General features: G+C 41.8%; 1 protein-coding gene across 24 annotated transcripts in view; it reads right to left on the reverse strand.

Annotated features, from left to right (window-relative positions):
- ADGRL3 (adhesion G protein-coupled receptor L3) overlaps positions 1-15,653 on the reverse strand; it is an 818,271-nt gene extending 802,618 nt beyond the window's left edge. For 23 of the 24 annotated variants that reach the window (XM_053217310.1, XM_053217313.1, XM_053217311.1 and 20 more), the window contains exon 1: positions 14,963-15,653. The gene's annotated coding sequence lies outside the window, so the exon portion shown is untranslated. Of the gene's footprint in view, positions 1-14,488; positions 14,932-14,962 lie in introns of those variants that run through there. The other variant, XM_053217296.1, reaches the window with a different exon arrangement.
- Positions 15,654-16,954: the final 1,301 nt, after the last annotated feature.

Consider the following 16,954-nt stretch of genomic DNA (forward strand, 5'->3'; position numbering starts at 1 on the left):
ATACAGACCCACTTAGGAGATACCAACCTCAACAACAGATGAAAAATTAACACAAATAATAAAAGCCATCTATGTGCTAAATGTTTTACGTATATCGTCTCATTTAACCTTCACAATAACTTTTTTTTATATGAAATTTATTGTCAGATTGGTTTCCATACAACACCCAGTACTCATCCCAACAGGTGCCCTCCTCAATGCCCATCATCCACCCTCCCTTCCCTCCAACCCCCACAATAACTCTTAAAGGTAAGTGTTTTCATCCCCATTTTAAACCTGAGGAAACTGAGGCATGGAGAAATTAAGTAACTTTTACAAGGTTTTAAAGACAGAGGTTTGGAAATCATGCATTTGTTAGTCCCAAGTTTACTCTCTTTCTTTGTTTCTTCATGTATGTTTATTACTTTCAGTAAAGATCATTTATTTAATAGGGAACTAAATGTACATTAATGTTTAAACCCTAAAAAATGTGTAATAATTTTATGTAAATAAATTCAGGTATTTAAAAAGGGGGGGGAGATGGGGGAACATTGATTATTCAATAATTCAACATTATACTTCTGCTTTATAAATAAAGAGATGTTGAAATTGCCTTAGTATAAGATAATAGTACCTTGGGCCCCAAGCTCTAGATATGGAATTCATTTGATATGTAAACATAAGGGGAAAAAAACTGATATGAGGAACTTTATCAAATCCCATATCAAATCTTAAAATGATTTATTGCTAAAAATTAGCATCCTTAATATAGAGAAATTTGAAATAATATTCTTAGAGTCGTTAACAGTTTTAAAGAATGTAAAATATCTTCATTACGTCCAATTCTTTTTAAACCATCACAACCAGAATGTCTAACATTTTACTGTTTTACAATATACTATTATCGCATGCAATCTTGTTCTTCAGCCCTTTAAGGATGTAAGGCGAAAATTCTTAAAAAACCAGGGCTCCTGGGCGAGCGGTCAGTTAAGTGCCTAACTCTTGATATGAGCTCAGGTTATGATCTCGTGGTTCATGAGATCCAGCCCGTGCTGTTAGCGCAGAACCTGCTTTGAGACACTCTTGCACTACCTCTCTCTCTGCCCCTCCCCCACTCAGGTGCCCTCTCTCCCTCTCAAAATAAATAAATAAACATTTTTTTTTAAAGAAAGAAAATTCTTAAAAAAATACAACTACCTATAAAGTTTTCTGAAATAGCAACTTGCAAGCACAGGTATTCTAATGAGCTTTATACCATTTTATTTTACCTCGTGGATGTTTCTCGTAAGAAAGAGCCCCTAGGCCTATCCACAATTTACAAATGAAACAGACCAAAAGAAGTTATGGGACCAGTGTGATCCAACTACACAGTGACTCCTCCATGCCTAAAATCAGAAATGAGGACACTCAAGTGCAGGACCGAGAAATTCCTTACTAACAGCAGCATATGTTATAAACCAGTCATGTCACTTTAGACAGGTCACTTCAATCCTTGACAAGTTAATTTCTTTTAACTTTTACTTTATGGTCGTAAAGACACTTAACATGAGATCTACCCTGTTAACAGGTTAACTGTACGATACAATATTGTTGCTATAGTTAACAATATCGTAGCAGATCTCTAGAATTTCCTCGTCTTGCATAACTAAAACCTTACGCCCACTAATTAGCAAATGGGGAGTTGCTAATCAACAGCCATTTAATATTTACTTTCAGGAAATAAAGTGTGCTACGGTGTATCTTTTAAGATTCTTTCTATGCCTTTATGATTTCATATGCAGGTACAGAGCAATTTACAGTGGTACTTGAATTTATCTTGGAACCGTAACTTCAAAAACTGCTTTCATGTTCAATTGTTTCTTCTAGGTCCATAAAGCACATTCATGCAGTTATACGTTCACTTATTTGTCAAGCTTTAAACTCTATCCTATAAATATGTTCTGGTGCAGATTTAAAGACATTATAGAAAGTAAAGTAAGAATTGGTTACCAATCTGATCGCTAGAAATATACCTTATATTTACATCTTTAGGACTGGAGGCAGAAGTCACACAGATGCTATTTAAAGTACAACTGTTCCTCCCTTTGACCAAAGAGTGAATTACTAAAATCAAACTTAACAGGTACTGTCATGACTATAAAAATTATTAAAAGTTGAATTACACACCTGCTGTTTTCCTCTTCCATTTTACTTAGAGCCTCTGAACACCTCACATTTTGTACCCAACTCTTATTCTTATGGATAGGTCTCTAATTGAACTTACACCTGGCAAAATCTGAGTGCATGTTTACTAATGGCAAGCCACACTGTACTGCTTAGTTACTTTTCTGTACTGACCTCTTTCTCTTTTTATGGACAACCTTCATTTACTTTACATGTGGTTCCTGACAATTTACTTCTACTTTTTCCGCTTAAATTTTAAAATAGTCCAAACCAAGCCCACCACTGTTCTTGTTCCATATGGGTTTGGAAAAGGACAGCTTTGTCAAGTTGATGTTTTAGATGAACTCAAGAGATAAGAGGTCTATTCAGAGCAGAGAACAAAACTAAGAAAGTTTATGAGGACATAAATTGGATGGTGTACTTCTTAATTCTTCATAAATCAGTTTCATTATACTGTTTTGCTTTAATATTATGTTAGATTCAAAGACATTAGGCACGGTCCTATTAAAATGTTAATGGCCAGTAAATTTCATTATTTTATTCGTATTTTACTGACCCCAGCTTTTACACATTGATATAGATGAGTTAGTAATTCTTACGAACTACCGAACAGCAAGTTGCTAACTTTACTTTGTGTATAACAACCTAGAGTTAGTAAGTATGAACTATACACAACCGAGAGTTAACAATTCTTAAGAAAGAATGTCCAGAAAGTTAGGAGGACAACAACCATGCATGTGGATGCACAGACAACAACCATACATGTGGATCACTGTAACCAAGCAGTAAAAGTCAGATAGTAATTATTTACTCTTTGTCCTAGTAATTGCATTTCAAGGAATCTGTGCTATAGAAATCATCAGAAAATGAGCCAAGCTTAACATTACTTGTCCTAGCAAAATATGACAACCCACACAAATACAGAAATCTTTAAATAAATCAGTGTATCACACTATGAAATATTAAAAATTATGCTTTCAAAAAAAGGAATGGCATTGGGAAATTAGAGAGAATTATATAAACAGTATACATAGGTGAACCTCAATTCTACTAAAACAAACATGCATACACATAAAATATAGATAATATATAGATATAATATATGGATAATCAAGCTAAAATATGTGTGAAATAATCTCTGTGAACATTGAGATATACCACTATGATATATTGGGTGATTTCTATTTTGACTTTATGTATCTCCATATTTCACAAGTATTCAACATGAGCAAGTACTATAATCAGGGAAAAAAACTTTTTAAAATATGATTGTTCAGAATTTAGAATGAGCTGCATTGGGAAGAATGAATGGAAATCAAAATTCAGCTATTATGGGCACCCAAGTAGAATCAAAAGAGCACACATACATGATGAACACTTGGATAATACCAAAATTCCAGAATAGCATCTACCATGCTAAGACAGAGTAGCAGGAAAGGAAGTTAACACAGCCAGATAACTGAAACAAAGCAGACAGACGATCATCCTCTGACATTGATACCGTGTCCCTCATACATATAGTTCATTCATTTGTAATAAAGTAGGTTAATTTGTCAGTTACAAACCTAATGCTTTCTTTCATACCCCAATACTTTTGTGTTGTTGCTCCGTATCAACACTCCCTATATTTAAGGAAGAAAATGCACATACACACCACTGCAAATCTCACTATCATCCACTATTCAAAAAATTTTTTGAAAAAATGTCTCTTCAGAGGCTCTATGCAAATTTAATTTCTGAACACGACTGTCTGCAGCCCAGCAGGCTATTTCATCATGATAAGATCACACATTTAATCAAATGCACACAAAAAAAGAAATACCTACAAAGTTTCCTTAATAATGTCAACTTAGAAAAATACAATGTTGACAGCCTACTAATTTTTAGTACTGTTTCTTCTTCTAGGATATGCAACAATATGAAGTCACATGGGAGTTCTTCTAATTAAGTTTATACTAATCTTTTAAAATTCTTCCAAATTATCTCCATATATTACTATTTATATTGAGTTGGAACTTAAAAATGGAAAGTCAATACAACTTTCCATTTTGAATAAAAAAAAATGCTAAAATTAGGAGGTTTCCCAACTTCTACAAATAATACTTCTAAAGCATCATTTTATTTGAGCTGGTCAAGTGTCCACATTAAATACTATCCAAACTCTAGTTTTTGTAATAATGGATCCATTATTTTCAATAATGCCTGTCATGTGAATAACATTATTATTAGATAGGTTGAAGTATATTTTCACTGCATTCTTTAGACACCTAATAAAGTTATCCTAACTCAATTATCTGAAATGTCTTACTTTATATGCTTTTGAATATTCTGCTCTAAACATAAGGTTTAATTGACTAAACATATATTCCCATGGGTAACATGTCATAATGAGCATACTATCAAGTGTAAAATAATTATATGTCTCAATGGGTGGATTCATAGCTCCAAACTCATCTTTTCTGGTTTTACTTCTTTTTTTAATTCTTTACTTATTTTTGAGAAAATGAACTATGCACAGGGGAGGCCCAGAGAGAGAGGGAGAGAAAGAATCCCAAGAAGGCTCCATGCTGTCAGCATGGAGCCTTATGTGGGGCTCAAACCCAGGAAGCATAAGATTATAACCTGAACTGAAAGCAACAGTCAGGTATTCAACAGACTGAGCTACCTGGGTGCCCCTCTGCTTTCATTTCTATCTGCATTTCTTTTATGCTGTATTTTTTTTTAAGTTTGTTTATTTGCTTGTTTTCGGGGGAGAAAGAGAGAGCATAAGCGGGGAGAGGGGCAGATAGAGAGGAGAGAGAGAATCTCAAGCAGGCTCCACACTGTTAGCGCTGAGCCCGATGAAGGGCTCTATCTCATGAAACCGTGAAATCATGACCTGAGCCAAAATCAAGAGTTGGATGCTTAACCAACTGAGCCACCCAGGTGCCCCTACACTGTATTTATTCCCATGCCATAAGTTTTTGTTTCTTCAGTTTCTTCTGGGACAATTTTTTCTCCATGTAGCTTAGAGAAAATTTTTTTTTTCCATTTCAGTAAGGACCATTTTACTGTGGCTGGTGGAGCTCATACATGAGATAATTTAACCATGAGCTCTGTGTCCGATGGCACATCTTGGGAACTCTATTCACCTGGATATGCTCAATGCCTCAATAATTTACATTTAAACCTGCACCTACATTAAGGTCAGTATTCCTCTGCATTTTGAAGCATGTGTAGCAAAAATCCAGCACTCTATGTACCACCAAACTGGTATCCAGTGCCCCTGTTTGAAATTGTATAATGGTAACTCTACCATCATAGGACAGACCAGCATATGTTAAGTAAAGTCACATCTTTCAAATATTTGGTGGCTTTTCAGATATACATAGCCTTGACAACTCAGGCAGTTTCACAGGTGTTCTTGAACCTGTAGACTCGAATCCCCCAATTTGCATGTGTTTGTTGAGTTTTCTAGGTCAAGTAAGTAGGGAAGCATTTTCCACAATCACCCTGGCCACTTACAGGAAGAGAACAAAAACCATTTTTAAAGGTTTTCTTAACCAATTTTCCTAATGTTTAATCTGTCTCATTTGGGTTTTAACTGACTTTTTCGGTGCACAAAATCCCTCTCTTAACTAAGTCTTTCCTTCTTCAAGCAAATTATATATTTGTCCGTAGAGGACCTACACTACCTTACTGACTCCACTAATCTGGTGACAGTAGATTGATCTAAAGCTTGATATCTACCTGAAACTGTGGTCAAAGGGAAAGGAGCCAGTGGGCAGAGAGAAGGAAAGAGTAGCTTGGGTAGGGGTATGCAGCTGGAGCAGAATCCTAGTGGTATTCAAGGTACTGTTTTTTTTTTTCTAATGTCTACATAAGCCTTCATTCTTCCCTAAGATTCTTTAGGTAAGAAACACAATAACCTCCCAATAAATTAATCATTTCAGCCTAAAGCTAGCTGGAGGTCTCATTGCAATTAAAAGAGAAATAATGAATACATTCATTTTACTAAATCTTGTATGTTGAATTTAGGTCCATAGGACAACTGACATGTGATAAAATATGCAGCATTCTGGAATGACTTAAATAATATCTAACTGTCATACATAGAAATTGTTGAAAATTAAAGTGAACTTTAACTGGAACTCAAAAAAATGTGTATTACTTTAAAAGAAAACAGTGTCTGAGCTGTTCTTCCAAAGTCAACTATACTCAATAATATGATTAAACCTCAATAAACAAATTCAACGGAACAGTTAAAGCCAATATAAAGAAGAAAGTCTATAGATACATACATGCCTCATGTTAACACAAAACTATTTCTCAATAGACTCTTTGTCCACTCCTTGAAGTCATGATCAGTATTCTGAGTCAAGGTTCAAACAACAACCATCGGTCATTGACAAATCAAGAACATTGAAAATTTGAAGAAAACAGAAGACATAAACATAAACCAGCTGAGCCCTTCCACTCTTGCCAGCAATAAAATCTCAGACAAAAAGATGACCATCAGTCAGGACCATTTACTCTTATTCAAAAGTATTTGGAAGAGCTTTGAGGAAAGGAAAAAGGGAAAAAACAAAACAAAATAGAACAAAACAAAACAAGAGACTGTTGAAAAACTTCTTACAGGGTCAGCTGTCAATGGAATGCATTTTAGTATTCAGGTTACCCACCCATGCAGAACATCAAAAACTGGGCTTGAGTCTCTCCCCTATTCTCACAGGCTCAGGCTACTGTGGAGCCACTGGGGCTGTCCTGAATAGTAACACACTCTGCCTCTGCGGGACACATAAACAGCAACACAAGCTGATCAAACAGAAGGGGGTGTCGTTTCTACTTGGCTTTCGTTTTCTCGAGTCATACTTTACAACACTTGATTCTGGTACAACTTAGCAACTCAGCTGTCCAACGTTCAGCTTATTTTTCCATTCATTTTCACCACCTACCATGTTGTGGTACACTCTTTCCGCTTTAACAAAAATGCTGGATAATTATAGGTAGGAGTCACACACCTTAATAATGTCTTTTATTGGCAACTGTCACTGACATACAGATGTTATTTCTAAAACGTGGACTTATTTATGACCCTTTCAATATTTCAGGTCTCTAAAGCAATTTTGGGATTTGAATTTTAAGGGTCCGTCTGCATTTATAGCAATCTTCTGAGGATGGGAACTTTAGGATTATAAACCTTTTAAATTTATAGAAATCTTTAAATCTTGGAAGTTGATGATGACTTTACTTGGTTACAACACTGTAGAAAATCCTGATGCAGTTAAAGCTTAAAGAGCTGCTGATGCCATGAGAAAAGATGATCAGGAGTTTAATTTAAAATGTCTTAAGTTAAATTGCTACTTTCATTTTATACATGATTTAAAGTCAATCTTCAGGCACAGCACTTGGTGGCTGTCAAAAATATTTTCCTATCAGGATTATATGATTTTTGGTGGGGAATTAGTAGCAGAGTATAACATTTAAAGATTAGGAGGAAAAACTAAAAAATAGGTACTGAACAAAAGGTTAAGAAAGGAGAGAAGGAAAGAACATGGGAAAGCCAAGAAGATCCCTGAAACCTTTCTCAGCTGCTTAAGAAAATGCTACTGATTTTCATAGTTCATCGAGAACGCTTCAATTAAAAAAATGATATCTGATTTAGCTAAATTTTCTTACTAATGGCACTTAAGGACATTTCTAATAATACTGTAACTAACAGTATCAGGTACCATTCATTAAGTGTTCATACTGTCAGGTATTTTTCTGTTTACTTCCTATTCCCCTCCCCAAATCAGCAATGTAGCTTTTATTACCTGTATTTTACAGATAGAGATGATAGAGCTAGAAAATTGTGGAAAGGGGATTGTATTCAAGTGCCTCTCATTCCAAAGGCCATTTCTGAGAAGTTCATAATTAGGGACAGTGCCCAGCTATGCCCATCTAAGGAATATAACTTAGTTTCTACAACACTTGTCAGCATTAACCAAAGTGGAAAAGACAAGTACTGTAACACTAATTTCATAGTGGCAGGCCTAGGTCAGAAATTAAACCAGCCACGGAATATATTCCCCCCAAATGTACTTAATTTATAAATAATAGATCTCTAAAGCTTTTGCATAGATGTCGATGTGTCATTCAAAAGTATTACAGTTCACCAAACTTTAGCATCTAGTAAAACTAATCTCTATGTGGAGCCTCCCTTACTCATTAGGCATATTACCATTCACAAACAAACTGAGTTACATTAGATAATTACCCCAAAGATCCTTTTCACTGAAAATGGCCTGTTGTGATGTTTGGATAGTGATTAACAGACTAAGAGTGCAGTGAGTCGTCTTGATATCACTTCAGAAAAGTGATTTCCTCCTTAATAATTCCCAAGATACATAAATATTCAATTAGGGTCTTTGAAATCTAGTTTTAATTGGGTATTCATTCTCCACCCAACTTCAAACTTAGCCTAAGCCAAGAAAGGTGTTTTATTAGTTCTTACTATAAGTAAAAAAAAAAACAAAAACAAAAACAAAAAAACACACAAACAAAAACAGAACTTTTCATGACTTTTAAAGTGGGAGGGTAAAATAAAGCCAAGATTATCTTTTATATGAAATTTTCAAATTTAAGAGCACTTAACAGACATACTCTAAAGCAATGAGGTGAAACATAATTGCATATCTGAATCACATGGGGAGTTGATTAAAGTTTTCTGGGACCCTTCTGAGACTCAGCAAATATAGTAATAATGACAGCAGCATGTAGTTGCATCTCCATTATTATGTGCCTGGAACTCTCTTAAGCACTTTGCATATATTTTCCCTTTAAATCTTCACAACAAGCAATGAATCAGGAACAACTGTTATGACCAATTAAAACATATCAGAAAATGGGGCACTTGGGTGGCTCAGTTGGTTAAGCGTCCGGCTTTTGATCTCTGCTCAGGTGATGATCCCAGGGTTCATAAGACTGAACCCCGCACTGGGCTCTGCACTAATGGTGCAGAACTTGCTTGGGATATTCCCTCTCTCTCTCTCTCTCTCTCTCTCTCTCTGTCTCTCTCTCTCTCTGCCCCTCCCACTCAGATGCTCTTGCACTCTCAAAGTAAACATTAAAAAACATATCAGGAAATTGAGGCATAGAGAGATCCAGTATCTGACCCAAAGCCAAATAAGTTATCAAACCTAGGCAAAGACACCACAGAGTCCCTTCTCTTCACCACCACACCATTCTGTCTCTCCAGATATCAGAATATCCAGACCCAGGGCCCAGATTTTAAGTATTCCCAGTAACTCTTCTGCTACTGTCAGCAAATCAGGCTGGAGACCTGCATCTTTAAAATTTCTATTTCAGTAACTGGGAACCAAAAAACGAGAAACAAGCTTTCTACACTGGAAAGAGAATACTGAAAATGTCAAATAATAAAACATCCAACCTACTTGTGTCTTTTTAAAGTTTGAACAGTCTACTTATTTTTTCTTATCCTAGATGACTCCTTATATGGTCAGATGAAGAGACACTTGTAAGGACAAGGAGACAGATCTTGCAAAAGCCAACGCCAGTGGTTCTTAGACCTTCCGGTCCCAGGGCCTTTTCACATGCTTAAAAACTGATGACCTAAAGCAACTTGATTGTGTTGATTATAGCTATCAATATTTATGTACTAATAGGTAAACTGAGAAAAATTTAAAACATAAGAATACACAAGCACGCATGACATATGCTATCAGAGCAACGATGTCATCACAGATCATGTGCCTTCTGGAAAACTCCATGGTACACTTGTAAAAGTATGAGAGTAAGGGGCGCCTGGGTGGCTCAGTCCGTTAAACCTCCAACTCTTGATTTTGGCTCAGGTCATCATCTCATGGTTGTGAGACTGAGCCCCACATGGGGCTCTGTGCTGAGCATGGAGCCTACTTAAGACTCTCTCTCTCTCCGTCTTCCTCTCTCCGTCTTCCTCTCTCCCACCTCTCTCTCTCTCTCTCTCTCTCTCTCTCTCTCTCTCTCAAAAAAAAAAAAAAAAGTATAAGAGTAAGGGCAAATAACATCATAGCATTGTTACAAAAATGTTTTCTTTTTCCATTTCTTTTTACATACTCTGAAGAGAGCTTCCCCTGAACCTGCTCTACAAAATAACTGACCCACAAGTTTTACCAGAAAGAAATATTCAGTTGGGGGATTTAATTTTCCATCTCTGAGATAAGGTTCACAAAAAAAAGAATCACCACCAATATTATTCCATTTAGATTCTTCAGTAATATGGACCAAATGGTAACTTCTTCAAATGTGTACATATAATCACTCTGATAAAGAAATTCATTAATACTAGAACTAAATTCTTGTTTTAAATGTCAGTAAGACATAAGCAAGACATAAATTATTAGGATCTACAGAATCTTCTATGATCAAATGTAGAAAGAACTCTCCTTCTTCCACCCGTGCCCTAAAACAAATGGAGAATCACAATTAATTCTGAGTAGATGGCTAATTTTTAATGTATTTGTTACTGCATGAGCACACTTCATAATTCTAAGAAAAAAGTTATAATGGCCACTTATGCAGTTGAATTAATTTTATAGGGCCACACAGATAGTCAGCATGACATTAAAGAGTTTCGAAGGGATATATGCACATCTTAGGACTCATAAACGCTATCTAGGGGCATGCTCACACTACTTTTTCAAACTGGCCGGTAAGCAGCAATACCAAAATCACAATGAATGAAAAATCTGGATTTTTCTCCCCATTTATCAACAACAACAACAACAACAACAACAACAACACACACACACACAAATGGAGACAACAACGGGAAAATGTCAGGAGGACCTTACTTGCATTTGAATGTTCTACTTTATATTTTATTATAAAATAGACTTTCGATAAAGAAATTCATTTGCATTAAAGAAAGGACATAAATGCAATAATAATCTAAGTGTAAATATGTCCTTCAATGTAAACAAAAGCTAAATTACAATAGAGCCTCTGTCTTCAGGGTTTCTCCCTATGTGAGCAAATTCATATTTGAATGTAATGCAAATCTAAGAAATCCAAGGGAAAACAGCCATTTGCAAAACTTAAGATCACCTCCCTCTAATTCCAACTGCTCTAGCCATCCATACCATGCTAAATTAAGGCTGCACATTTCTCAAAAATTGCTCTTTCTTCTTAAATACAAAAATCAATAAGTTTTCCTTACTGATTTCTGGGCAAAAATGCCCCCCTTCTAACAGTCACTGTCACTCTTGCTTGGCAACCCTTTTCAGGGAGAGTTTCAAGCAGCAGGTAAAGTGGTCCAAATGAAATCTGAAGAACAATTCAGTTTAGCATTGTATTATTTGACTAACTTCAACCTTTTTGCTTTTATAACATGTTTAAATCTCCTACTTCGGATTTCCTAGGCTACATACAGCTCACCAAAGAATCAAAGACAAATCAAGACCATAAAAAATTTGCCTTTCTTAATTACTAGAAACAATGCCAGCCACAGTAGCTGGAGCCAGTACGTCTCACACTTGCTATTATTCCCTGTGGAAAGGAATATTTAAATCTCCAAACTGTAAGAAGATCATTAAGAAAACCTTCCATTCATGTTTTTGAGGAGAGCTCTCACTCTGAAGGATAATCACACCAAGCCACTTAAAATGAGACATCAAAAGCATTTACCCATCATGCAAATCACATGCTGGTTTATCACTCTTCAGGCCAGGGATGCCTGATACAGCCTAACAGGTCAAACTAAAATATTTAAATAGTTCACATAAACCTTTATACTGATCATTCCTCCCACCCCAAGTGTATAGAAATAGTCTAGGCCACCATACACACCAATGGAGCAGGTTATTGACTATTTAGTGATATGAAAGTGCTATGGAATGGCCTGCCACCACTTTGACACATTCACCTTCAGCTAAAGACAGCACAATACACTGACAGACTTGGTTCTAATGACATCAGGACCTGTGGAATGTATGACTGCTAGCAAACGCAGGCCGCTAGGAAACAAAGAACAGATCTGATCAAATCTTCTAGTGTAAGGGCTGGGAATCATTACGATTAGATCTTCTGAAATGACAGGACAAGTGTCCCTTAATCTTCAGAAATATTTACAAGTGTAAAGACTTTAACCATATCCCCTAGAAATCAAACAAATGTATGAAGCTAGAGCCTCATAAATTAAATCACAATTCTCTAAGTTTTCTATGAATATGACAGCCACTAGCAATCGTGCATAAAAACAGAACTTAATCAGAATCAGGCATCAGTGATTCTTTATTCCTTTTTTTTTCTTTTTTGCAAAAGCCTAAGCTTTTTCAAGAAGTCAAGATCAAAAGAAAGAAAGAGAAAGAAAGAAAGAAAGAAAGAAAGAAAGAAAGAGAGAGAGAAAGAAAGAAAGAGAGGAAGGAAGGAAGGAAGGAAGGAAGGAAGGAAGGAAGGAAGGAAGGGAGGGAGGAAGGGAGGAAGGGAGGAAGGAGAAAGAAAGAATTAGAGTACCTGGAAAATAAGTACCCTTTTTACATTTACAGTGCTATACTTTTAAAAACAAAATAGAACACAGTCATTTGTGCCAAACACCAAAGCAGTCGGAGCTGATCTACAACTAAGGAATTTAGTAGCTTTTCATTACTGAAACTGAAAAGCAGGTTAGCTTTTTAACTTTTTAAAAACCATTCATCTTTGTACATTTTTAACCCTTGCTTTGGTGACAAAAAAAAAAAAAAAGAGGGAAACAAAGCTGAGAGATATTTCAACACAAATATCCTTTTAGCTCCTACACAAATTATCTGGAAACCTCTTGGTGATGCTATAAAAGAACTGACAATTCTGTCTGTAATCCACGAACAGACAACTTGGGCGCCAGAACTCCGGGTCATTTGGTACCATTACAGACTGAAAAACAAACCAGGGAAATCTAGCTAAATTCTGTTTAATCTCACAGGGAAATGAAGAGCATTCTGCAAGTGAAAAATTACTAAAGAAGTGTGCCTTTGTAGATTCTACAACGACATTCTTTAGTGTTGATAGCCCATATGACACTAAATTAGCAGACCGCCTATTTACTTCAGAGCAAAACCCAGAAGGCAGTTTTTCCTTCCTGCCAGAGTCTATGCCTCTCCTCATTTCCCCAGCAGCTGGCTGGAAGGATGTAAAATCAGAGGTGCAAGAAGGCTTATACTTCCTAATGAGTAATCCACCCAGGAAAGTAAACACAACAGACACCAGCAGGTTCGGCCGTAAAGGAGACTGTGGCAGGGGTGCTTACACGGTTGTTTACAATGTGCCCCAACTACCGCAGGCAGGGTCACACACAGGCACAGGGAGGAGACACCCAGAGGTGGCTCACACACCTCCAGTTCGCCCAATTTCTGGGATATCTCTGGCCGTAAATAAAGCAGCGCGGGTTTCTATCAGACTGAGGGAAGTGACCAGAGAATTACAGGAACTAGGGTTGTGCTGGCTGGACTCGGCTATGTGAATGCGCCCCGGAGATGACTGTTCTATCCCTTGGTCCTCATCAGGGCCAATCTGGGGTGCGTCGAGCGCTGCACCAGAGACTCACGCGCGCCACGCATCTCGCGGAGGTGCTCCTCACAGGGGCAGAGGGGACACCGTGTGGCTTCCTCGCAACCCCTGTGGGGCCTCGCGGCCTCCTCAAACCAGATTTTCGAGTTAAGCGGATCCCAGGCGATTTCGATAAGCAAGATCAGCTCAACTAGCATCGGCTCTGCCGTCCCCACAAATACCTCCGGCCATCCCCAGAGCGCGCAGGAACGCGCGCACACTGTCACGCACACGCCGACCCCACCGCCAACTGACCCTGGTAGCAGAGGTCGCCCCCACCCCTGGAACACACACCCACCTATAACTGGGGGCCTGGCACGCTCAGCCCTTGAGCTCCGGCCGGGGACCAGTGGCGGGGGCGCGGAGGCACCTACGTTCCCCAGAGCCGGAGTGTCCCCTTCTCCCGCTGGAGGCTCCGGGTCGCCCGCCCTCCTACCTGTAACCCAGCCGACCGCGGATACCAGTGCTCTTTCCACCCCGCCCTGGCATCGCCGGTGCCCCGATTCGTGCAACGCCGTCCCTCGCCCCGTGCCCACTCCCAACACCGCGCCGCCCCGGGCCACCCACGAAAGTAGCAGCGTTTTCCAACCAAAACCTCCTAACAAAGCCCGGGCAAGCAGCTCTAAACCAAACTGCCGTGAAGGGGACACCACGGGCGGGGTACGGAAAGGCAGCGCAGCTCTGCCACTCAGGGGCGCGACCTGGGCAACCGCGGCCACCATGGATGCTCCAGACGGGCGTCTAGGAAGGATCGCGGTGAGCTCGCCGCCCCTCAGTCCCCATCACCCCAGAGCGCAGCTCTCACCCGGTCCCTGTCTGCTCTCCAGCCCGCTCCCGCCTCCAACGGCACCAGCTCCGGGTCAGCGGAGTGAAGGCGCCCCCTGGTCTGCTTTCAGCCCCCACCAAGGGATGACACTGGGGTGAGAGTGGAGGGAGAATTCCCGGGGTGGAAATTCCAGTTCCTACTCCCAGCGTGTCGGACTGCGAATGCGCCGGGTCTGCTCTCCCCTTCATCCCTCTCCTCCGCCAAATCGCCCAGTTGCTGGAAGAACTCGAACCCGTGCCAAACCCCAGCGCCCACCAGCCAGGAGGCTCCCTTTCCCGCCCCGCATCACGATCGGATGAGTGTGCGTGCGGGCGAGTGTGTGAGGGCGACTGTGTGAGTGGGTGGGTGAGTGTGCGTGAATCCCGCACCCCCTCGGTTGCCCGCCCCGCGGACGCCGCCGCCTGCGCCGGGCCAGGGCCACCACTATTAGGAAGAGTGAGAAGAATAAATTACCTTTCGTAACCGCCGGTCCCTGAGATCGTCCCATCAGTTGCTCAACAACCTGCAGCCGAGTGCAGTTTCCACAATCCAGCCATGGAGCCCGGGGCAAAAGACCGGCCGGCCCCGGAGAAGACACCCCCACCACACGCCGCAAGGAATGATAACCACAGCGCAGAGAAAGCAGCAGGAGGGTGGAGACCCCAGCCAAAGAAACAACAACAAAAAGTCTCTCCTTCCCCCTTTCTTCTGCTACACAGCCACGGAGAAAGGGGAAGGGGGGGAGAAAGAACCAAAGATTTGTCTTCCTGTACGTTGTCTCGCTTCAAACACACCGAGGGGGTAAAAACGGAGCAAAGAGAGAGCAAGGTTCAGATGTCTCTCCCAGTCCACAGTTGCACAACTTCGGAGTAGGGCTCCGTCTCCAGCAGCGGCCGAGAGACCCAAGCGGCAGCTATTAACATGCGGCAGTCATAGCTGGGGCTGCTTCTCCTCCCGCTGCTGCTGCCGCCGCTGCCGCTGCTGCTGCTGCCGCCGCCGCCGCTCAAGAAAAGACGCTGCTGGAGAGACCAAAAATCTTCCACCATCCCCCCAGCCGATCTTTATATCCAGTTCTCCCACCCCACCCCCTTCTCTTTCTTTTTCTTCTTCTTCCTCGTCCTCCCCTTTCCGCTTGGGAAAGGGAGCAGTGGAATAGGTAGGGGGAGCCGCGACAGCCAGGGGTGGCTTCTTCTCCGCCAAACCCTTCTCCTTCTCCCGAGGTTTTCTCCCCGCGGAGGGTCTCCTCTGGCACCCGCAACCTGCGCCGAGAGCCGGAGCGAGGGCCACGCAAACTCCTTCCCGAGTGCACGGTGGGGGCGCGCGGGCGGAGCGGGCGCCCGGCTGCCGAGGGCTGCGTCCCGGGGGTCGCGGAGCCCGGAGCCCGGGGGGTGGCAGATTAGCTCGCCGGCCGGGCCGGGCAGCTGCGGGCATGTGGGAGCTTCATCGCGCGGCCCCGAGCTCCGCGCCGCCGCCGCCGCCTCTTCGGTTCTTTCTCTTCTTCGACTCTCCGAGAGCGAGCAAGGCTCTGGCGCTCTCCACACACGCACACTCACACACGCGCACACACGAGCGAGCTCCTGCCAAAGCAAACCGTGCAATCCGCGCGCGCGCACACCCGGAGAAAGAGGACGGAGGCAAAAAAAGAGAAGAAAGAAAGGGGAGGGGGCGAGTCACAGGCGGCGGCAGCGGCAGCTGTCGGAGCGGAGGCAACGAGCAGTCCGGGGAAAACCAGCAGCGGCAGCGGCGGCGCCCACCCGGACCAGCGGCAGCATCTGCATCCCCGCTCCCGGGAACTGGGGCGAGCGGTGCCGGGCGAGCAGGAGACCCGGCGACGCGCCGAGAGCGGGTCGGAGCGCGGGCGCGCCGGGGCCGTGCAGCCTGCGCGCGGCGGACGCAGCCGGGGCCCGAGCCGAGGCCAGAATGAGCCGCGGGCTGGCGAGCGCCAAGAGCGCGGAGAGCTGGGGAGGGGGCTCGCGCGGGGGGAAGGGGGTGGCAGGTAAAACCCGGATCTGGAGTGCACTCGGGCTCCGCCGCGCGGACTCCACCTAGCAGCTCGGCAAACGCTTGGAGGTGGGAATGAGAGGGCTGCTACAAGAGGCTTCCCTTTCAGGGTTTGTCAAACAAAGGGTACATCTCCTCCCGGCTTTGAGGCACGCTTCTACCTCAGCCCCTCTCTCTCTACCTCTCTTTCTCTCTGTCTCTGTCCCTCCCCTCTCGCACTCTCGCCCCTCTTCTTTTCCTCCACTCCACCCCAGGTGAGTAAACGTCAGAATGAAAGTCCTGCCAGCTTCTCCTTCTCTAGGTGCAGATTATTCCATATTTTCATTATGCAGGTACCTAGTCCCGGTGCGTTTTCTGCCTTTGGTCCATTTTATGTTTCTTCAAACTTACCTCAACGTGCAAGTTCACTGCAGACTTTAAAGTATCCTCTGATAATCGGACGTGGGGATTTCATGATTTTATTTC

The sequence above is a fragment of the Acinonyx jubatus genome, chromosome B1 (assembly GCF_027475565.1).
Source record: "Acinonyx jubatus isolate Ajub_Pintada_27869175 chromosome B1, VMU_Ajub_asm_v1.0, whole genome shotgun sequence".
Lineage (NCBI taxonomy): Eukaryota > Metazoa > Chordata > Mammalia > Carnivora > Felidae > Acinonyx > Acinonyx jubatus.